At 42.8% G+C, this 24,863-nt stretch overlaps 1 pseudogene; it reads left to right on the top strand.

Annotated features, from left to right (window-relative positions):
* Window positions 1–214: 214 nt before the first annotated feature.
* Window positions 215–23,411, top strand: LOC101615302 (annotated as a pseudogene).
* The last annotated feature ends 1,452 nt before the right edge of the window (window positions 23,412–24,863 follow it).

Consider the following 24,863-nt stretch of genomic DNA (forward strand, 5'->3'; position numbering starts at 1 on the left):
GAGCCCAGAGCCCATTACCACCAGTGAGTGGGAATTGTGCCCCCTTCTGGCCACTCTGGTTCAGGACTACATGTGGATGACCAGGTGGGTGAGGAGGAAGGAGGCTGAGGGCACAGGTAAAGCTTCCCACCTGGCACCATCATACCCAGGAGGCTGTGTCCTAGAGAGGCAGTCAGCATGCTGGCAGCAGTCCAGCAGGCCGACCTTGTTCACCATGATCTGTGCTCAGCAACCTCAGTTCCACCGACAACAGAGGTCAGCTGCAGCCCTCGGAGACAGCACACAAGCACTTCGACCTTCAAACGCTGTAAGCAGACTGAGAGGTGGCTCAGTGGTTACAGCACTCGCTTGAAAAGTCCAACGACCTGCGTTTGACTCCCCAGTGCTCATGTAAAGCCAGATGCGCAAAGGGGTGCATGCGTCTGCAGTTTGTTTGCAGCAGCTGGAGGCCCTTATGTGCCCATATTTTCTCTCTGCTTGCAAAGATATATATATCTTTTTTTTTCTCTTGACAGAGAAAAAGGGAGAGAGAGACACAGACAGACAGAGACAGAGAGCGAGAGAATGGGTGGGCCAGGGCCTCCAGCCACTGCAAATGAAGTCCAGATGTGGGCACCCCCTTGTACATCTGGTTAATTCCTGGGGAATCGAACCTGGGTCCTTTGGCTTTGCAGGCAAATGCCTTAACCACTAAGCCATTCCTCCAGCCCTAAATAAATAAATCAATAAATATACATACATATATATGTGTGTATATGTATATATATATATACATATATATATGTATATGTATATATTTAAAGTTGTTAGCAATTGAAAGAGGAAGGCATAGATTTTCTTTTTAGCCCTGAATCTGGAAAATAGAGCAGCCTTAGCCTGTCCTTAACACTACTGATGAAAAGGCATGCAGGTTCCTCTCTGGGAGTGTGAAGAATTGAGCAGTCTGTGGAATGCCTGGTTCTTCCCTGGTCCCCTGTACCTCACAGCCCTCCTAATGGAGGCTGGGCTTCCTTCTGGACCCAGCTCTTGTCTCTTCCTTTCATGCCCTGTGCCCTGGTCAGAGTGCTCCTCCCCAGGTCTGACCTTCTGTTCATCTGCCGACTACCCGCTTGGGCAGCCCCTGTACGGAACTGTCTGGTGCGGCTTCCCCACGCTCTGGACAGCCCCAGACTCAAGCCACGCAGGACTCGGAATACTTGCAAGGCAGCTGGGTACTGGCAGGACCTCGACAAGTTTGAGACCTTGTCTGGTACCAGCTTCAGGCTGGAAACACCTGCTAAGCAAAGAGAATTAGCAGCAGCTTGCAAGGCTGCCTCCCCCTGGGGTGCCACAGGATGCTAACAGAGCTCCTCCCACTTTTTCTTGGTTTCCTTTCCTGCTTCCTGTACCTGGATGCATATGGTTCCTCTTGGGGACCGCTGTGGCTCATGTTTCAGGTCTCAGGGGATGTGCTTAGGAGTAACGTTGTTCAGGGTGAATCAACTACAGCCTTGGTAAATGGGCGCTGTAACCAGCTCTAGCAGCAAGAACAGGCGTGTGGCCACAAGGGACACACTTCTGAAAGACATGACAGACCCTGCTTTCTGAGCCTCTTTCAGATAAGACTGTTGCATTTTCTGTGCGGCTGTGTGTGTTCATGTCCTCCAGCCTGGCCTCTGGATGCTCCCTGTGTGCTAGAGAGGAGGACTGTGGGTAACTCCTACATGCACCACAGTTCTTCTGGTCTCTGTCAAGCACAACTCACTGGCTCCCAAAGGATTGGCCACAAGGGATGGAAAGATCAGGCTTTTAGCAAGTGTCTGGCAACTGGAAGTCAGGAGTCTCAGGGGGTACCCCATCGCTGTGGCGTTCTCTAGGGAGGAGTCCTAGCAAAGATGGCCTTGCTAATCTCCTCATTTTATTCATGTACGTATGGCTGTGCATCACGTGTACGTGTGTGCATGGGCTCATTGCCGCAACATGAGTGTAGAGATCAGGGGACGCTCTTGGGACACTTGTCCTTTCCCTCCCTCTATGTGAGACAGGGTTGCTCTTGTTTTGCTGCTGTGTGCGCACCAGTCTAGTTGACCTGTGAACTTTGAGCTTCCCCTGGTTTTGCCTCCCACATGCCACAGGTACACTGGGGCGACGGACCACATGCCCCTCTGTATACTGCTTTATGTGGTGCTGAGGACTAACGCAGCCTGGCAGACTTTCAGGCCAGTGCCTTTAACCACTGAGCAGTCTCCTTTGAATAATTCTGTTTGGGAGAAACTCTTGGTTAAGTGATGCAACTCAGACATGAGTTCGTATCTTTTCCTGCCCTTCGCTGTAACGGTTATGAAGTAAGCATCCTTGCTTAGTGCTGACCTCATGCTGCGTTCTGTTGTGAACGGCTTTCAAGAGTCACAGGAGCTGTGACCTGTCATTATCCCTATTTAACAGGGGATGAAACTCAGCAAGGAAGGTGAAGCGTGTAGTAATTCAAACCTAGTAAAGGGCTTTGGGGTCCCTGTAGTCTGACCCCAGAGCCTCTCTCTCTCTCTCTCTTTCTTTCTTTCTTTCTTTCTTTCTTTCTTTCTTTCTTTCTTTCTTTCGCAGGAGGAAAGGGTTAATTTTGTTGTACAGACTCCAGGGGATGCTCCATGATGGCAGGGGAAAATGATAGCATGAGCAGAGGGTGGACGTTGCCTCTTGGCACACATCTAATGGGTGACAGCAGCAGGGGAGTGTGCCAGACACAGGCAAGGGAAAGCTAGCGTAGTCCATAAGCCCCCCACCCCCCAACAATGCTTCACCTTCAGGAGGCTCCAGTTCCCCAACTGCCACCAGCCGGGGACCTAGCGTTCAGAGTACATACGTGTATGGGGGACACCTGATTCAAACCACCACACTAAGCAATCATGGACAATAGGGAAGTGGGTGAGCGTGACTGCTCCGATCAAACCTTATTTATAAACTCAGTGCTGGATGCTGTCTGACGATCGGATCTGGCCTGGAGGCCATACTTTGCTTCTTCTGTTTCAGAGTGAAGGCCAGCTTGAGATAGATTCCAACCTGAAAGGTGCCAAGGAGGATTTGCTTTCTGCTAAAAGCTAGGTCCTGAGGGAAGCTATGAGAGAGAAAACAGGGGCATAGAGGTGCATACTGACTGTGGAAGAGCTAAGTATGATACACTTAAAATGTGCTGCGTGTGATTAAAGATTAGGAAAACTCAACTTTTAAAACCTTTGAAATATATGCATTTTGAGAAAAATTGAATGATCCTCCCTTGCTGTTGAGGTTGTGTGTTTAGGAAGTTCTTCACATGATTTCCCCTCAGCAGCGCTTACTTGGGCTGCATAAAGGCTGCCCACACTGGGTGTGAAGGGCCAGTGCTGCTGTTGGCATCAACTTCTACAGCCCCTTCAGAGTCCTTTTCTTTCTTTCTTATATATTATTTATTTACTTATTTATTTGAGAGAAAGAGGGAGGGAGGGAAGGAGGGAGGGAGGGAAGGAGGGAGGGAGGGAGGGAGGGAGGGAGGGAGAGAGAGAGAGAGAGAGAGAGGGAGAGAGAAAGAGAATGAGCACGTCAGGGCCTCCAGGTACTGCAAACGAACTCCAGATGTGTGCGCCTCATTGTGCATCATCTGGCTTTCGTGGGTCCTGGAGAGTCGAACCGAGATCCTTTGGCTTTGCAGGCAAACGCCTTAACTGCTAAGCCATCTCTCCAGCCCGAGTCCATTTCTTAATCAGCACGTCTGCTGCTTATGCTTCTCATTAGTCGTGTGTGAAGGTCCACCCGTGGGGTGTGGGATGCAGTGGTCACCCCGACTCAATAGGACGTTGCCTTTTCTGCGCTTTCGCTTTTGAACAGTTTGGGACAACTCGTCGCCACCAGGTGGCAGAACAGAGCTACCCAGATGACAGCTAAGAGCTCTTCACAAATATGAGCAATTAATCTGTAAACGAAAAACTGAGGTAGAACGCAGGGAAATGGCTCTCATTTCCAAATAATTAAGTTTACAGGAAATATATTGAAATCTATGGGCCTTAATTGATGCAGAAATGCCTTGGGGATATTCGTTGCTACCCACTAGAGAACTGAGTAGAGCCAAAGAGAGTGAATTTGTGTTTGATTCACAAACCCCCGGGGCCAAGAAATTCAGTCAGCTCATTAAAGGATGATAGCTATGACACTTCTAAAATATATTTTTCAGAATAAGGAAGTTCTAGAGTATTTTTTTGAGTTTTTATCCAGAAAAGATCTTGGGTTTCTACATCCATTGAGGTGACTGTCTTGTGTTTCTTGTTTCTTCGATTAAAATGGTGAATGACATTGAGTTTTGGATGGAAAAACAATCTTGTATTCCTAGAATAAATGCCACATACAGATGAGAAAACTGAGGCAGAGAAGGGTCAGCAATTGGTTCTGAGTTGTACAGTAGCTAAGGATGAAGCTGGGCTTTGGAAGGTCCAGGGTTCCAGTTCTGACGGTTGGCTTTCCCTTGGAGACGGGCTTTGATGTCTGTTTGCTCAGGGTCACCTCCTCAGTGCTCATGAGCCACGTCTGTTTCTGTTTTGTTTTCCTGATAATACCAGCAGTCAGTGAGATTAGTTGGGAAATATGTTTTTTTCTGAAAATGTTCTTGATTAATTACATATTTTTTATTTCTTGGAGTTTCCATTTATAGGAGGGTATTAAATCATATTTTCTTTTTTTAAATTAAATTAAATTTATTTAATTTTTCCTCAATTTTTAAAAACATTTTCCATGATTATAAAAAAAATTCCATGGTAATACCCTCCCTCCCCCCCTTTTCCCCTTTGAAATTCCATTCTCCATCATATCCTCTCCCCATCTCAATCAGTCTGTCTTTTATTTTGATGTCATGATCTTTCCCCTCCTCTCATGATGGTCTTGTGTAGGTAGTGTCAGGCACTATGAGGTCATGGATATCCAGGCTATTTTATGTCTGGAGGGAGCACGTTGTAAGGAGGCCTACCCTTCCTTTGGCTCTTACATTCTTTCCACCACCTCTTCCGCATTAGACCCTGAACCTTGGAAGGTGTGATAGAGATGTTACTTGGTACTCTAGTCACTTCTTTCCAGCACCATGATACCTTCTGAGTCATCCCAAGGTCACTGCCATCTGAAAAGAGAAGATTCTCTACCCAAAGTGAGAGTAGCATTAATATAAGGGTATGAATATTAAGAGAAGTGCTTACTGGGCAGTTTGATAAGCATAGTATATACAGACATCAGCAGATGTTACACCCCTAGGGCTCATGACTACCCCTGTTTTAAGTTTTCAGTATCAGGGATGTATTCCCTCCCTTGGAGTGGGCCTCCAGTCCAACTGGAGGGCAGTTGGTTTCCACCATGACAGACATGCCACTATTGCACCCGTTGGCTCATATGACCCAGCTATAGCACTCCTAGGCATATATCCTAAGGACTCATCTCATTTCCTTAGAAGTACATGCTCAACCATGTTTATTGCTGCTCAATTTATAATAGCTGGGAAATGGAACCAGCCTAAATGTCCCTCAACTGATGAATGGATAATGAAGATATGGCACATTTATACAATGGAGTTCTACTCAGCGGTAAAGAAAAATGAAGTTATGAAATTTGCAGAAAAGTGGATAGATCTGGAAAGGACTATACTAAGTGAGGTAACCCAGGCCCAGAAAGCCAAGCGCCACATGTTCTCTCTTATGTGTGGATCCTAGCTACAGATGATTGGGCTTCTGTGTGAGAAGGAAAAAACTCAGTAGCAGAGGCCAGTAAGGTAAAAAGGAGATATAAAGGGAAGAAAAAGGAAGGGAGGAGGGTACGTAATAGGTTGGTATTGTATGTATGTAAGTAGAAGAATAAATTAATGAGGGTGAAAAGGCCCAAAGTGAGGTCAGGGGAGGAGACTGAGTAAAGGAAATGTGGAGGGAGGGCTAATCAAAATCTAAGAGGATATAAATAAATTACATGGAATCCTCTGGTTTTGGACAATGGAACACTCAGGAGCCGTAGATCATTGCTAGAAAATTTTCAATGCCAGGGATGGGATACTTCTAGTGAGTTGTTGGCCAGGGAGGTCCCTGATGCCCCCAAAACATTATAGGCCATTGCTGAGGCCCTTGGTTTCCCACCAGGAATAGATGGTAAGACCCTATTGCTGAAGACTCCACATACTTGGGCTGCAAGGCCACTGAGAAATCCTGCTGGAACTGAGCTGATAACCTCTTCCATGTTAAATCATATTTTCAAGCACAGTACTGTTTATCAGATACAGTACTATTCAGACTTCCCATTTCCTTGTGTGTAAATTTGGGTATCTTGTCTCTGTTTTAAGAAAGTTGTCCATTTTATGGGCTGGGGAGATGGATCAGTCGTTAAAGGTGCTCGCTTGCAAAGCCTGCTAGCCCCAGGGTTTGATTCTCCAGTGTCCATGCAAAGCCAGATGCACAAAGTGGCACATGCATATGGAGTTCCTCTACAGCAGCAAGAGGCTCTGACATGCCCATTCCCCCCTGAAATAAAATATTTAAAATGAAATTTGCCCACCTTGTCAAAATTGTTAAAAGTATTGGCACAAGGTTATTCATAAAATTCTCTTACTGCCTTTTAACATCTCCGTGATCTTTAGTGGCATACATTTTTAAAATTTTCTGATATTTGTAATTTGAGCTTTCTCTCTGTCTTGCCAGAGGCTTGTGAATAATATTAATCTTCTCAAAGAAGCCACTTTTGGCTTTGTTGATTTTCTCTGTGCTATTTAATTTATTTCTCCTCTTATCTTGATTATTTTTTTTTTTACTCTTTATTCTGGATTTAGCTTGTGTTCTGTTTTTCCAGCTTCTTGAGATATTTTCTGATATATGTATTCAAAGCCAAAACATGTTTCTGTCTGTAATCATTCTTATTATAGTCCACATATGATAAGGCATATTTTGATGTCATATTTCCATTTTCAGTTCAAAATATTTTCTATTTTTACTATATCTGCTTCTTCTAAGTTACATGAATTATTCTCTCAGTGATTCTAATCCTTTGAAATTTATTGATAATTGTTTTATGATTAGCATGCATCTATTTTGGTAAAAGGTCCAGGTTACTTGAAGTGATGTATATGCTGTAGTTGTTGAATTAGGTCAAATTGCTTAATTGTGTTGTTCAAGTCTTATGCACACTGTAATTTTTGGCTGTTTTTTTTTTTTTTTCCTTTTGGCCACTGAGAAAGATGTGGCAAATTCTCCAACTATGCAAATTTGTGTAATTCTCCTTTTACTGGCAATTGAACTCAGGACCTCATGTTTGTGAGACAAGCACTTTACTAACTGACCTATCTCCTAAGCCCTCTTTCATATTTAAATTAAAAAAATTCCTTCAAGGGGCTAGAGAGTTGCTTAGTGGTTAGCGTGTTTGCTATTTGCTCGTGAAGCCTAAGGACCTAGGTTTGGTTCCCCAGTACCCACTTCAGCTAGATGCACATGGTGGCACATGCATCTGGAGTTCATTTGCAGTGGTTAGTGGTCTTGGTGTGCCCATTTTCCCCCCTCCCCTCTCTTATTAGAGAATAGAAATAAAAAACATTTAAAAATATTCTTCTTTCATTTTTATCTTTATAAGCCACGATGCTTATTTACCAGTGTGTTAGTTACAGCTTACTCTCTACTTCTAAAATATTTTTCTTTATTTATAAGGCTAATACTTACCTTGGTTTTATTAACTCCATTTTCACATCTTTCCATTCTCTTTTTTCTTATGTTTGAATATTTTGATCCAATTTAAATTTTTTTGTTTGTAAATTCTATTATATTTATTTTTGTTTGTTTGTTTGTTTTTCGAGGTAGGGTCTCACTCTAGTCCAGGCTGACCAGGAGTTCACTATGTAGCCTCAGGGTGGTCTCGGACTCATGGAGATCCTCCTACCTCTGCTTCCCAAGTGCTGGGATTAAAAGCATGCACCACCATGCCAGGTCTACATTTAAATTTTTGTTTAGCTCATTTATACAAATAATAGGATACAAGTTTCCTTTATTTTGTAGGCAAGTCTTTTTGGCTTGTTTTTATTTGCTAAAGGAATATTATTTTATGATAGTTTTGAATGGGTTTAGCTATTTATGCTTCCTGTTGTCTATATTTCATTAAGATGCATTTGTCTACACTAGAAAGAAAGCGTGATTTTCCTAGCTCAGAGTTTCAGAGCTTCCTCTTCCATAGTTTATGTAAAGAGTTAAAGAACACTGTTCTCTTTGAGCTGGCTCTTCTTTCTTTTCTTTGTCCCTTCTGTCCCTGTATATTTTGCTCTAGAGGTAATAAGATTAAATACAGTATGCAGACCACTTCATTATTCTCTTAAGCTAGACTTAATTTGGTACCTTTCTTCTACCTGAAAATTATAGTCAGTAAACTCCTCCCAGCTTTAACTGATACACTCTGGGAGAATGTAAATCAATACAATGAGATTCTAGCAATATCTAATCCTACAATCAATAAATAAAAGAAAACTACTCAACACACTAATATACAAAAAAATCACAAATAAGCAATCTATATAGGAGGAAACTTGAATGTGAAATAAGCATATGAAAAGGTGCTTCATCTTATTTATAACTAGAAATGTAAATTAAAATGAGAAAATAGAATTTTATCTGATTCAGCACCAAGGATATTACAGTAATATATATATTTTTAAAAGAGTAAAATCTTGGCTTCTGTTAAAGGTATTATGAAAAAAATGCCAAAAAATTTTCTGATGACAAAAGGAAAGTCCATCTGTAGTTTTCCCTGTTCTCTGAGCATTTGCTTATACTGTTTTCACATCCTAGGATAGCAGGATTTTCTTTATGCAGTCATATATATATATATATATATATATATATATATATATATGTATTTAAATTATTTATTTATTTATTTATTTGAGAGCGACAGACACAGAGAGAAAGACAGATAGAGGGAGAGAGAGAGAATGGGCGCGCCAGGGCTTCCAGCCTCTGCAAACGAACTCCAGACGCGTGCGCCCCCTTGTGCATCTGGCTAACGTGGGACCTGGGGAACCGAGCCTCGAACCGGGGTCCTTAGGCTTCACAGGCAAGCGCTTAACTGCTAAGCCATCTCTCCAGCCCAGTTTTATATATTTTTATTTATTTATTTAGAGGTGGGATCCTGCTCTAGCCCAGGCTGACCTGGAACTTATGGCTGTCCTACCTCAGTCTCTCAAGTGCCACCACACCTAGCTTTTATGTACTTTTTTATTTTATTTATTTATTTGTTTGTTTTTTGAGGTAGGGTTTCACTCTAGTCCAGGCTGACCTGGAATTCACTATGTAGTCTCAGAGTGGTCTCAAACTCATGGTGATCCTCTTACCTCTGCCTTCTAAGTGCTGGGATTAAGGGTGTGCGCCACCACTCCTGGCAAGTTTATGTACTTTTTAAACCTAGCTGACATCTACTTATCCTTTAGTCTGTCATTATTTTTTGGAAATATTATTTGGCTCCCTTACATTGAGATAGTAACTCTGATACTTTTTTTTTTTTTTTTTTTTTTTGAGGTAGGGTCTCTCTCTAGCCCAGGCTGTCCTGGAATTCACTGTGTAATCTCAGGTTGGCTTGGAACTCACAATGATCCTCCTCCTACCTCTGTCTCCCAAGTGCTGGGATTAAAGGCGTGCATCCTGAGACCTTCTAAATGTATATCAGATCTGTGTCATTAGCATTTTTTAGTTTCTCGATCATAGAACTTCCTAAGTGGTATGGCAAGGACCAGTTTCTGTAGGTCACCTTAGCTAGCTGACAGTGTGTAGCTACCCACCCAACACTAATGTAGATATTTCTGGAAAGATACCTTTTAGAAGTGACAGGATCTACAATCATCAGATCTTTGTACAACTATCCTCCGTAGTATGTGTGGGCCTTATTTAAGAAGCTATGAGGCCTTAAAAGAAGAACTAAAGCTTCATGAGGAAGAAGGAAGCCTGGTGAATTGTGTTCTCAGTCCCTGAGAGGAAATGTCCCACCTTCTCCTCCTGACGACCTGCTCTATGGATTCTGGAATTCTCCCCCCAACCTCCACAGCCCTGCAAGCAAAATTCCTGTAATAAATCTCCTTACAGTCATACAAGTTGAATATCCCTTACCTAAAAGGTTTTTTTTCAGAGTTTAGAAATTTTTTTTTTTGATTTTGGAATATTTATATATATGAAGAGAAACCTTAGGCTTAGTATACCTTATGTTGGTATATTCACATATACTTTATGCATAGCTGGAGGGTAATTTCCCCTTCTGGTATCATATTAGTGCTCAAAAACTTTTGGACTTTGGACGATTTTCAATTCTCAATTTTTAGCTTAGATATGCTTGTTGTGGCGTGCATGAAAAATGTCCTCCAAAGGCATATGTACTCGAACACTTGGTCCCCAGTTGTGCTGTTTGGGAAATTGTGGAATCTTTGGGAAGCAGAGCCTTGCCTTGCAGGAAGAAGTGGGTCACTGGTGGTGGACCTTGAGGTTATAGCTAGTCCCCATATCTCGTTCTCCCTCTGACTGCTGCCTATGGATGCGGTGTGCTCACCCAGCCTCCGGCTGCCAGGCCTTCGCTGCCACGCTGGAATGTGGGAGCTGAATAAACCCTTTTCTTCCTTAAGCTGCTTCTTGCCAGGTGTTTGGCCTTGGCAACAAGTACCGCAACTTATACAATGTTCAATCTGTATCGCTGTGTGCGTGTGCTTGTGTGTATGTGAACATATTCATATATGTGTGTGTGGTACACACATGCATGTATATGCACATGTGTGTATTTGTAAACGTATGTGCATATATGTACATATCTACTGGTTCTCTTTCTCTGGTTGAAAAATGCTTGGTACAATTGCTACACCAGATAATATACTTTAAAAATATCTACTTTCTCTCACATCAGACTGTAAACATACATGCTACCTGTCTTAATTGCTTATTTGTGTTTTTAGTGCCTATAATGTAATGTATACTCAAAAAAAGTATTAGATAAATGAATGGATTTTCATCTGAAACTAAAGTGGCTCAACAAGAAACTCCTGAGCACAGCTATAGTGTACCTTTCTTAGTGCTAAAAGGAGCTAAAAGCCTTCAAGATGCTTCTGGTAAATTCTGAATATCAAACAGTAACAGCTGACTTCTTGAGAAAATCATTCTTATGGTAAGTCACTTAAATAGCCATCAAGTTTTCAAGGATGTTGCAAATGTTAGAAGAAAGACGGAGAACTGTAAGAACTAGTAATTTCTGTAGTTAAGACAATCAACAAAAGGCTACTAGTGTAGCTCAGGGGCAAACATTGATGTATGAAGGACATGTAAGTACTAAAAAATCAAGTCTACCAAACCCATGTACTCTAGAAATCTTATTTTCTTGTTAAATTCCAATGAAAATTGAGTTTCATCTGATTCAGCACAAAGGTATTACAATAAGCTAATATGATAATTGCAAAAGAATGAATCAGAGTCTTGGCAGTTGGTGTAGAACAGACATTACCTTGAAGGTTTATAAAAAAGGGGGATGGGGGAGAAAGAGAGAGCCAGCAAAGCAGAACTGATGACAAGAGAGAATCGCTTCACATCTTAAAAAGGACAAAGGTCAAGATTAGAGTTTGCTTTTAAAAGACAAATCCTGAATTGTGTTCCTAAACCTGTGTGTTCTTGAGGAGATCTGAAGGCTTGCTAACATTGCCCTCATTATTCCCAGGCCTTGCCTTATGCCCAGCTGAATCCCCAGGGGCCAAGTCTTGGTGTTACGCGTGACCATATTTCCCAGGTGACTCCAATTTAGAGCAGGGTTTTTAAAGGTAACAGGGAAACTTGAAGACAAATCCTCCCTGTCCTTCATCTCATGGACCAAGGTCAGCTTCCTCGAATACGCTTTCTGTGATTTATTCCTTTGTCCTACTGGCAAATTCTCTGTGGTTCATTTTATCTACTAATTCCCTTATCTTAATATGCCATTTAATCAGAGTGCATTATTTTATAAAATCATAAAATTGAATTTGGAAAAGAATAGGGCAGCTGTAACATCATATGTTTGTTTGGCCCCACACTGGTGCTTTAGCTCCTCACGTGCTTTCTTCATTCAAGTATTGTCTCAGAGAACAAGGAGCATCTTAATACTCAGCTAGAAATCTGTGTGTAACCCATATCCCTAGAACAAAAGTAAGCTATGGAATACAATCTTCTAAGAGGGTAATGGTACACTTGGGTTCAGCTACAATGAAGTGTTTTCCTCTTGATATGTTAATGACCTCAACACAACACAATCCTTGACCCAGCGCTTGAGAAACAAATTGGATAGTAAGAACTCTAGGCTTAGAACAAGGGTCTAGCCTAGAAGCCACATCCCAGCTGCATCACTACCATGGGCTTAGACATTGCTTTGCCTTTCCTCACCTATGCATCCTAATCATAGTAAAAAGACCTAAGTCAGTAGGGACCAGGGAAGTATTCAATGGTAGAGTACTTGCCTAGTGTGTGTGAGGCGCTTGTTTAATCCCTAGAGCTATAGGGAATGTCATGAAGTGCTGTGGCAGGAAGAAGGGAAGTGGGAAGCAGAATGAGTGGTTTCTCACCTTTAAAGTCATGTTGGAGATCATGCATGCCTCACCTTTTGTTTATTTTGTTATTTTTTTGTTTATTTTTATTTTTTTATTTGAGAGTGACAGAGAGAGAAAGAGGCAGATATATAGAGAATGGGCATGCCAGGGCCTCCAGCCACTGCAAACAAACTCCAGATACATGTGCCACCTTGTGCATCTGGCTTATGTGGGTCCTGGGGAATTGAGCCTCGAACTGGGGTCCTTAGGCTTCACAGGCAAGCGCCTAACTGCTAAGCCATCTCTCTAGCCCTTTTTAATTTTTTTTTAAATCTTTACTTATTTATTTGAGAGATAGAGGTAGATATATAGAGAGAATGGGCATGCCAGGGCCTTTAGCCTCTGCAAACAAGTTCCAAATGCATGCACCACCTTGTGCATCTGGCTGACATGGGTCCTGGGGACTTGAACCGGGGTCCTTTCTCTTTGCATACAAATGTTTTAACCACTAAACCATCTCTCCAGCCCTACCCCAGCTTTTAACTGTCATAGAGACTGGCCTGATTAGGACACCTCCACAAAAAGGAAAAGTTTGTGGTTCTAGTAAAATTTCTCTCTTAAAATTATTTCAAAGAAAGAAAATATTTTGGTGCTGGAGAGATGGCTTAGTGCTTAAGGCATTTGTCTGAGAAGCCTAAGCACCAGGTTCAAGTCTACAAGGTGGCGCATGCATCTGGAGTTCTTTGTGTGGCTGGAAGCAATGGTGCTCTCTTCTTCTTCTTTCTCTCCTAAATAAATAAATAAATAATTTTTTTTTAAAAAAAGAAAACACAGTTCAAGATTTAAAATATCATTATATCAAGAGTGGACTGTCTAGTGCTGTAGAAGATGGCTTAGGTATTTGCCTGCAAAGCCAAAGGACCCCAATTCAATTCCCCAGGTCCCATGTAAGCCAAGGTGGCACATGTATCTGGAGTTCATTTGCAGTGGCTGGGGGCCCTGGCGTGCCCATTCTCTCTCTCTCTCAACAATTTTTTTTCTCTCTCAAAGAAATAAATACAACATATGAAAAAAAATGGACTTTCTAGAATAAAGAGGGTATGTTTTTGGTGTACCAGGTTGTGCTTCCCAGCAGTAGCTAAACTATTATTTCCCATCTTACATGCTGCTTGAGACCCTTCCTTGAGCACATCAAGAAATGACTTTAGAGTTTCTCCTTTTGAGTCTGGACAGATCTTTGTTATTTACTCTATCATTATGTACAGCAGGTGGACACTGTAAGAGATCTGAGATGAAGGCTAAGAGTCGGGATGATATCTTCTGCCCGGCTCTGGGTTTCAGAATACTTGTCCTTGAAACCACGTTATCAGGACAGTCGGAGCACCCGGAAAGACCCGTGCAGGGAGTCCCAGCTGAGTCCCCAGCCGAAAGGTTGAGTGGGTGGTCTTGGAGATGGGCTATCTGGCCCTCCACTGTGCCATGCACAGGTGATGTATGTGGACCAGACAGATTTCTCTGCCACTCGCTGCACCGATTTCAGACTTCTGAGCTAAATGAATAATCTGTTTTATACTATTTAGCTGGGGGATGGTTTGTTATGCATCAGTAGATTACCAAAGCAGCAGCAAACGCTCCTAGACATGCTTCTATCAGTGCCACATGCTAGCATTGCTGAAGTTATCCTCTGACGTGCTGGAATGGAGAATATGGGCACTCAATTCAACCGAAAAAAATATTACTGAAAACAGTGTTTAGGTTCCTGCTTGAAATTTTTATAGTGAGTATCTCAAGTCCATTGGCACTATTAAATTGCACACTGAGGGGCTGGAGAGATGGCTTAGCAGATAAGCACTTGCCTGTGAAGCTTAAGGACCCTGGTTCGAGGCTTGATTCCCCAGGACCCACATTAGCCAGATGCACAAGGGGGTGCATGCATCTGGAGTTGGTCTGCAGTGGCTGGAAGCCCTGGCATGTCTACTCTCTCTCTCTCTCTCTGCTTCTTTTTCTGTGTCTGTCATTTTCAAATAAATAAATAATTAAAAAACTATTTATAAAAATTGCAGGAAGTTGTTCCTCTTAGTTCTGCAGGCTATAAAGCTGAAGGCCTTGCAGCAGCAGGTCCGTGTCTGTTCAGAGAGGTTATCTGCTCCCAAGATGGAAGCTGTTGCTCTGTCCTCTCCAGGGGACAGCTGGCTTTGTCCTCATGTGACAAAAGGGCAGGACTCTCTCCCCCAGCCTCCCTTCACTTGTGTGTGTGAGTGTGCATGTGCACACGTGGAGGCAGCTGGACGACTTTTCAGAATAGGGTCTCACCTTCCACCTTTTTAAAGGAAAATGTTCTTGTGTGGTTCAGTGTTGCCATTTCCAGGTAGCTGGTCAGTGAGATTCTGGGAAATTCTCTTGTCTTTGTCTTCCTTCTCCCTGAAGGGATTCTGGGATTACAGAAACCTGTCGCAGCCTCCAACCTTATAAACAGGATCCGAGGATGCAAACTCAGGTACTTCTACTTGCCAACAACTGCTTTGTCCACTGAACTATTTCTCCAGCCCTTCACGTCCTTTGAACAAAGTACCCCGTGGCTTAATCACTAAGGTAAGGCTCCCTGTCTTAATACTGTTGCGTTGGAGATGGAGTCTCAATATAGATTTTTCAAAAACTTCAAGCCTTAGCAGTGTGTGCATTTCTTGAAGTTTGAAAAGACAGGCATGTGAGTGAATGCTCATTGTAATACTATTTTCTTTGTGAGGCAAGTTTCACTCTAGCCTTTGCAGACCTAGAACTCTGTAGCCCAGGCCAGCTTTGAACTCATGGCCATCTTCTGATCTCAGACTCATTAGTCTGAGGATTAAAGGTGTGAGTCACCATGACCAACCTTTTATGCCATTTTTAATAGTGAAAAAAGAAAGAGGGCTGGAGAGATGGCTTAGTGGTTGAGGTGCTTGCCTAAGAAGCCCAGTGACCCAGGTTTGATTCCCAGGACTTATGTAAGCCAGTTGCACAAGGTGGCACATGTGTCTGGAGTTTGTTTGCAATGGCTAGAGGACCTAGTGTGCACTCTCTCTCTCTCTTCACTAAAATAAATAAAAACAATTTTTAAAAATTGAAGAAAAGAACAAAATTGCTAATAAATAAGTTACGAAGTTATATATGTCAACGCATATGGATATATACAATGATATATAGATACTTATAATCTGAAATATAAAACAATATGTGTCAGATGATTCTACTGGCATTAAAATGTGTAATAGATACTCCATTTATATACATAGTTGCATAGGGAGAAAAGTTTCTGGAAGGAGACCTAATGAACTCTTAGCAATGGCACCTGTAGGGCATGGGAGCTTGGCATTAAATTATGGGAAAAGGATATCCTATTTCCTTTCTGACACACTCTATGTTTTTAAACCTTTTTTACTTTGAAGATGAGTTTTATGTCAAATGATTTTGAAATGCATCAAAACAGTGCAGATTAGTCTGACAGTATCACAATTACCTTCTCAGTTTTCTTTTTTGTTTTCTTAAATTTTTTTGCTTATTTTTATTTATTTATTTGAGAGTGACAGACAGAGAGAGAAGGAGGGAGGGTTGGAGAGAGAGAGAGAAAGAGAGAGAGAAAGAGAGAGGGAGAGAGAATGGGCGCGCCAGGGCTTCCAGCCACTGCAAATGAACTCCAGACTTGTGTGCCCCTTGTGCATCTGGCTAACATTGGTCCTGGGGAATCGAGCCTTGAACCTGGGTCCTTTGGCTTCACAGGCAAGTGCTTAACCACTAAGCCATCTCTCCAGCCCTCAGTTTTCTTTAAAAAGCATTTCTAATCAGAGGTGCAAGGGTAACCTTACAAACATGTTTGCCCACCCTGGATGATCATATCTGTTCACAAAAGTTTTCACACATGGAGCCACTGGCTCCAACACATTTGATACCTGACTGTTATGGATTTTATGTGGAATAGTAAAGCTCTTTAATAAAAGGTAAGCAGGGGCTGGAGAGATGGTTCAGAGATTAAAGGTACTTGCTTGCAGAGATTGATGGCTTGAATTCAATTCCAAAGCCACCCTCATAAACCTGATGCAAAGAGTGGTGCAAGCATCTGGTGTTTATTTGCCATGGCAAGAGGTCCTGGTGCATGTGTGTGTGGCGGGGGGTGGCTGGGGAGGGGTCTACTAGGGAATTGAAAGGTTTTTCAAGCAAGTGCCTTTAATCTCTGTGGTAGTCAGCTCCATGCTGCTGGGATGAACTTCCAAACCAGACACAGTTTATGGGAGGAAGGGATTTATTTCAGGTTTACAGATCCAGGGGAGGCTCCACAGTGGCGGAAGAAGCTGGTCGCCTTTCACAAATCCACGCAGAGAGAGAGAATCCACCAGCAGCACCACAGGCAAGAGCAAAACCAGCAGCGACACCCCAGGGCCCAGGCAGAGCTCAAGCACTCCTCACACCATTAGGCTAAATATCATGTCTGCCCCAGTCATACCTTAAGGCTAGACCCTAGGATCCACCCACACCTCTTCCAGCCATGTGGCTGGGAATTCAAGTTACAAGCTTTAAGAAAGTGCTTGAGGGCTGGAGGGATGCCTTAAGGCACTTGCTTACAAAGCCAAAGGACCCAGGTTCGATTCCCCAGTACCCACATAGCCAGATGCACAAGGTACAGCCTGTGCCTGGAGTTCATTTGCAGTGGCTGGAGACCCTGGCGTGCCCATTCTCTCTGTCTCTGTCTCCCACTTAAATAAATAAATAAGTTTTTTTTAGGGAAAACATTTCAGTATATTGGGGGACATAAATTGAAACTACTATGACCTCTCAGCCATAACTCTGGCCCTTGGAATTATTTCTTAAGCTCACATCAGCAATAGTGCATGCACGATCCTAGAGTAGCCAATGAGCAGGAGAACCCCGATTTCAGTAGAGCATTGCATGTGGGTGCCACACCTCTCTTGTGCCGTCCCCTTTATCACCTGTAGGCCTCACTCTGATTACTTCCTAGATGCCAATATTTTTTTTTTGAGATGGGGTCTCATTGATACTTGGTTCTACCCACTGCTTCAATTCCCATGTTGGTTTGAAACTCCTGGAGTCAAGTCTTCCACTTTAGCCTCCGACGTAGCTGGGACTACATGTATGCACCACCGTGCCTGGCAGTATGGCACTATTGAACATTGTTCCTCCCCACACCCACAATACAGTGGCATCTTCACAGAATACTCATTGGCATATTTCTATTCTTACATGTTCATGCCAAACTTTATGGGAACATTAGAGAATCACTAATGAACAATAATGCAGACCGCAAACTGCTGTAGTAAACAATTAGAGGATGTTGTGCTTGATCAAGGGTTTTATAATGGAATTCCTAGAATCAAGGAAAAGTCTATGAGGGGAAGGTCTGGGACGAGGGTACTTCCAGTCAGTGTTCCTGTCACTCCTCCTCCCACTCATTTCCAAGACCATTTTTATATCATAAATCTGGAGCCTCAAATTCTGTCTTTTGCCAAATCACATCCTCTTAAGGGATGGGTGAGAAAAACTTTTTTTCTATTTAATAAATAATGTCTTTTACATGAAACTTTATTTCATCCAACATATACTGAATGTCTATATGTGCCAGGCAGTATTACAGTGAAAGTGATGTCTTACTACTGGGGCCAGTTACCAGTATATAGACAGACACCCCAGTACAGATTTTAATAAAGTGTTGGCAATAGTTAATTTGAGATAGGAACCATTCCCATGACATATGGAACAGTGAGACATCTTACCCTTCCCTCCCTCCTTCCCTTCCTTCCTTCCTTCCTTTTTTTCAGAAGGATATGCATAAGCAGTAGATGATATCCTATTGGAGACTTGAAATTTTAGAAAGAGAGGAAGAATGCTTTAGGAAGGGATTTGACATGTAAAACAGCAGAGAGATAAAAGCATGCCTTGTCTTCTTGCATGGCTCTCTCAGGTATTGCTGTGGGATAGGGAATATTATGCAATTATAAGTTGTATAATGTCTCCGCCTCAAAATTTTGTGGAAGGCTTAATACCTAGTACCCCAGGAAGTGATTTTATTTGGAAACAGGATCTTTATAGATGCAATTAAGTTTACTAAGCTGAGGTCTTCAGTCATTAGTTGAGAATCCTAGCTCAGTATTGCTGGTGTTCTGACATTTGGACACAGACAGACATGCACAGGGAACACAGGAGTGTGCTTTACTTAACTCAGCAGGTGCTGAGACCTCCCCTCCATTTGGACAGTTCCCACATCCTATCGGAGGCAGCCCTCGTTCACCTCCACTTGGCTAACAAGGATGGTTATGGGAGGAAATGGAGGCTATTTACAATAAATTATTCAATTAGAATCAGGAGCCGGGCAGTTTATGCCATCATCTTATGAGCCAATACCAGGGCAGCTCAAGATTTCTAGGACTGTCTAATCGGTAGAGCCCATTAGGGCTGTCAGCCGACCAGGACAGTAAACACTCCAGAGAGCAGTTAAGAAACGTGGCCTGATTGTAACTTCAGTAGCAGTTATAGGGCTGAAAGAGGTGCCTGGAGGGCTGGTGGGAGACCAGGCAGGGCAGGGAAGGCCTTGGCTGGCCTTAAAGCCTGCCCCTCCAAGGCTTAGAACACACCCAGTCTCCACTTTGGATGCAAATTAGGATCTCCTGGCAGCTTTACAAAACAGCTGCCCTCCCCACGTTCTGACTGAGTCATCTGGTCTGTGGCCTGGGTATGAGGGTTGGGCGGTTCCCCAGCTTAGGGCTCTGTATTAGTTACTTTATGTGTTTCTGTGACAAAACACACTACAAGAAGGAGCTTAAGGATGGAAAGGGCTTATTTTAGCATACAAGGGAATATACTACAATTCGAAGGAGGGCATGGCCTACTACTGGTCACAAAGCATCCATGGTCAAGGAGAGAGAATGGGAAGCCTAGCTGAGTTAGGAAGACGTAAGGCCTTCCCATAGGCACACAATTTTTCCAGCAAGACTTTACTTTCTGAAAGCCCTGCCATCTGCCCAAACTGCACCACAGGCTGAGAACCAAACATTCTTGCAATGAGCCTGTGGGGGGCATTTCACATTCAAACCACAACCGGCCCCTACAGAGAAGGACTAGCCAAGAGGTGAAGGTCTCCTTCCTATGTGAGCGACAAAGAAAGGAAGGGTTTTGAGGCCCCAGGTCGATTAATTACCCTTATTCTTTAGTCATGTAGTCTGGATTAAGTCATTCTTCCTCCCCTTCCTCTTTTCTTCCTGTCTTCCATCTTCTATTTTTTGCACATTTATGTGTTTATGCATGTTTATGCGTGTGGGTACATATGCATGTATGGGTATGAGTACATGTGTGTATGTGCATGTATGTGGAGACCACAGATTGAGACCAGGTGTCTTCCTCAATTACTCTTTGCTTCCCAGTACTAATTCCAGTGCCTCCCGAGTACTGGAGTTAGAGGCATGCAACATCACACCTGGTTCAATTTAATTTACTTCTTATTGCCACGAAGATCAGGCTCATGAAGATGAGAGAAAAAAACAACAGAGTGTTTAGGAGGAGGATTTCAAATAAGTTTAAATGGCAGGTGTAAGATAGAAATGGGTGACTGGCAGGTGTTTCAATACCCATTTGCACTTTTTCGGTTCTTCCAGGAGATGTAATCAAATAGAGTCAGAATGTTGAGGAGCCTATGGCCAGGGTGCACCCCCCCTTGCTGATGTCATTTGTCCCTTAGGAAGCCAGTGGACGTCAATCATCTAGTGCTTTTGCTTCTTCCCCTAGTGACCACCAAGTACAGGGTTGGCCCCAACTAGTTCATGCAAATGAGGCTGTAGCTTGAGGTACTTACTTTGACCACTGAATTCTTACAGTGTTGGTCTATAGCACACTTCTCCAGAAAGCATTTCCTTCACACTCCTAAAAGGATGACCGTGTCCATAAAAAGCTTGAATCCCAATCATGTTCTCTTGTGCAAACATACTTCATTTCTATAATTTCCTTGATCTTCAGAATTAACAAGTCCACAGGGACCCTCAATCCTTGATCTGAATAGCTAAACATTCCCATATGGAGTCTTCCTCCCTCCCACAGTGAATGACTTTGTTAAGGACTGACTGGAATCCTCAATTAAACAGAGAGAATGGGCCCACCAGGGCCTGTAGCCACTACAAAAGAACTCCAGACACATATATCACCTTGTGCATCTGGCTTATGTGGTTATTAGGTAATCGAATCTGGGTTCTTAGGCTTTGCAGGCAAGTGCCTTAACTGCTAAGCCATCTCTCCAGCCCTGTTCCTGTTTTTCAAGGGAAAGAGCAGGAGCAAGCAGTCTGTTTTCTCTCCTTTCTTACATATACTGTCTACTTACTGGTATGTTTCACACAGCCATGACCAATGGGACTACATCATTGAATATTTCAGTTTTAAAATGATATGTTGAACACTTAAACTGTTTAATATTCGTAATAATAATTATTGTAGCTGCAGAGTTTTCTGTCTAGTTGGTGCCCAGTAATGTACTTCATTTTTATTTTCCCTACTGTTGAACATTTAGTTTGTTTTTGATTTCTGTTATTGTAAATGATCCTACAAGGAAGAGCTACATATGTAGGGATTTGCCCTCCTTTCAAATTATCTCCTCATTCTAAGCTTTAATCAGCAAAATTATTGGGCCAAAGGGTGTGGACATTTTTGTGGTTCTCAACACATAAGGCTATGTTCCTGCTTCATAGCCACTGCGAGAAAGGCATGCACATACAAACTTCACTGAAGACTCCTTGGCTCTGTTGCTGTTATCACATACTCCTTACCAAATTAAAACATGTCTTGGTTTTTAATTTGAATTTTATTATACCATGAACATTTTGCTATTTTATATTTATTCTCAGGAATATTTATGATATTTACATATTAGAATATATTTTATATACTGTGAAATTTAATTTCAGTTGTCAACTTGATTGGCTTGAGAAACACTTAGGGCATTAAAGAGACACAATTTGGTTGTTTCTGTGAGTATACTTCCAGGGAAGTTTAACTGAGAATGGGAAAATCTACTTGAGTGTAGGAGACATCATCCATCCCAAGGTCTGAGGCCCTGGACTTTATGAAAAGGGAAAAGGAAGGAGCCATTCTTTTAGTTTCCTGATCCACACAGATGTCAGCAAACTCTTGCCACTATATGTTGTCCACTGTGATTTCCTGCCTTAAGTTGCTTCTTGTCAGATACTTGGTCACAGCAATGTGAAAAGTAAATACTGAACATACTTTACACAACGGTCCATTTGTCTTATATTGAAGACAAATGCTTTTCCTGATATTTTCATGTGGTTAGTTTTTGTGTAGAAGTTATCCATCTTTTCATTATAAATTCTTTCAAAGAGTTCTTTCAGTCACTATCATCTAAAAGAGCACATAAAAATTCAATTTTACTCTGTAGTTTATTCTTTTTTATTATGAACCTTATGGTATATAGACATATTGCATATTGATCATATACCATCATGTTATACTCTTATATTCCCTCTCTCCCACCCCTCTTTCACTGAGAACCCTCCTCAGTGGGAGTGTTGATATTTATCGTGGAGTCGTGAATGCACTCATCAGTCTCTGTTTGGGATGGATGGTGCATCCGGATATCCCTTCCCCACCCTCTGGCTCCTAAAATCTTTCTGTCCCCTCTTCCACAATGTCCCCCAAGCCTTGGCAGTGTGTTATAAGTGTCCTGTAGTGTTGAGCTCTGTACAGCTTCTGAATTTCTGCTTTGATGAGTTTCAAGTTTCTCAGTGTCTAACACCACCTCCCTAGACAAGGTTGTCAGCATGGCAGTGAGAGCAGCATTCGAGTTTAAACTTCCACTTCCTCTGCAGCGGCTCCTGGCCCTGACAGATGTGATAGAGATGACTCATATCATGCCAGACAGTCTCCTTCCTTTTTCTTTTTCTTTTTCTTTTTCTTTTTCTTTTTCTTTTTCTTTCTTTCTCTTTTTTTTTTTTTGAAGCAAGCCTAATAGACTGGCCTTTTTAATAAAAGAGAGTGAGAGTGAGAATGAGAGAGAGAGAGAAAAAGAGAGATAGAATTGGTACACCAGGGCCTCTAGCCACTGTAATAGAACTTCAGATGCTTGTGCCACCTTGTGTGTATGTGTGACCTTGCACATGCATCATCTTGTGTGTCTGGCTTATGTGGGATCTGGGGAGAGGAACCTGGGTCCTTAGGCCTCACAGGCAGGTGCCTTAACCAGTAAGCCATCTCTCTAGCCCTCTACTTTATTTTCTTGTCATATTGATAACTCTTTTTCTGACCAGTCTTTGCTGCCTTCTACTAAAACAACAACAGCAGGGGAAAGCAGCAGCACCAGATCCAAGACGGCGGCCAGCAGGAGGCTGATGATGGAGCTTGAAGAGAACTGCAAATGCAGAATGAAAAACTTCCATAACATCCAGGTTGATGAAGCTAATTTATCGACTTGGCAAGGGCTTATTGTTCCTGACAACCCTCCATATGATAAGGGAGCTTCAGAATTGAAATCAACCGTCCAGCAGAGTATCCATTCAAGCCACCGAAGATCACATTTAAAACAAAGATCTATCACCCAAACATTGATGAAAAGGGGCAGGTCTGCCTGCCGGTAATTAGTGCTGAGAGCTGGAAGCCAGCCACCAAGACTGACCAAGACAGTAATCCAGTCCCTCATAGTACTGGTGAATGACCGCCAGCCTGAGCACCCCCTCCGGGCTGACCTAGCTGAAGAATACTCTAAGGACCATAACGAATTCTGTAAGAATGCTGAAGAGTTTACAAAGAAATATGGGGAAAAGCGACCTGTGGACTGAAATCTGCCGTGAGTGATTCCAGCAAGTGTGAGCAGAGACCCCCGCAGTGCATTCAGACACCTGCGAAGCAGGACTCTGCAAAACTGACACGTGCCATCACCTGGCATTGGCTTGTGGCAGTTACTAACTTTCTCCCAAATTCAGGGGGTTCAGACCATGATTCCTTGGTCCTGTACTTATGAGATGGACATCTTGGCACTAGAGGACATGGTGAAGGAGTTCTTCACTTCACAGTGGACTGAAAGGCAGTGCAGAGAGAAGCCAGCACACAATATAATTCCCAAGACTAGGGACTTCATAGCCTACTTCCTTCCATCACACTCCATCTTAGTTTTCACCATCTACCAAGAATGCTATTGGATCACCGCCATTCCCTAGACCAGCCCCCACAAACACACCCAGAAGTGTTCTTTGACTAAACTCCTCGGCCTTTTCAAGAATAGGATCAGCCGTCACACCCGGCAGTCCCATTCCACACTTTCATGGATCTGAAGCACTTCTGCTTTCATGGTGCCTTTCTGCATCAATTGCCTTTGTTGTTGGCAAATATGCTCTGGGCTGCATTAGCTACTGAACATATCTTCTTCTCTTATTTCTCAAGTCTTTCAAGTTAAAACACTCATGGATCTCTGAACTGTGCTTGGGCAGAATAGTTGAAATCCTGTCCAGGAGTTTCTCTCTGTGCTAATTAGCTCTATATCTGCATTCCTCTGTCTAAATCACTGGGACTACTTGTACCTCAGATATCCATTTCCATATTATATCAGAACTAAAGTGTTTCATAATTATTGCGTGCATGATATCTGGGTGTGTGTGTTTTGTGTGTGTGTGTGCGTGTTGACATGAGTGTGCCGTGGTACCTGTAAAGAGGTCAGAGGACAGCTTCGGTGTGAGTCCTCTCTGTCCACCATGTTTGAGGCAAGGTCTCTTGTTATTCACCACCGCATTTGCCAGGCTACCTGGCCTGTGAGCTTCCGGTGATTCTCCTGCCTCCCTTCCCATCCCAGGTGGGCTGTAATTACAGATGCTCCTGCTACAGAATGCCTCTTTATGTGGGTTCTGGGGCTGCAAACTCTGCTCCTCACACTTGTAAGGCAAGTACTTTATCTCCTGAGCCATCTGCCCTGACCCTGCTTATTTTGTTGTTCGAACTGTCCTATTCCCCACAGATTCGTTATGGAGCTCTTGATGGCTTCAGGTTCCCAGTGAACTTAAGAACGCTTCTGGATATTATAACAGAAGAATCTTGAAGCGCATTGTATTTGTCAGTTACCTCACAGAAATATGGCACTTTTGTAAAGATTCAACAATTCTGAATTCTGCTCCAGGATCAGAGCAGGGCAAGGAAGAACCTGCCAGCCGCGAGGCTCTTCAGAAGTAGACCTTGCTCCTCCACTGCAGGCCACGTGCTAACTTTGTCCTTCAGACCAGGGAACAGGACAGACGCTAAAGGCCATTTGTCTAAACCTGCCTTCTTGACATCTGATATTACAAAATGGTTATAATTTGCCAGTGCCTAA

This window comes from Jaculus jaculus, chromosome 3, assembly GCF_020740685.1.
Source record: "Jaculus jaculus isolate mJacJac1 chromosome 3, mJacJac1.mat.Y.cur, whole genome shotgun sequence".
NCBI lineage: Eukaryota > Metazoa > Chordata > Mammalia > Rodentia > Dipodidae > Jaculus > Jaculus jaculus.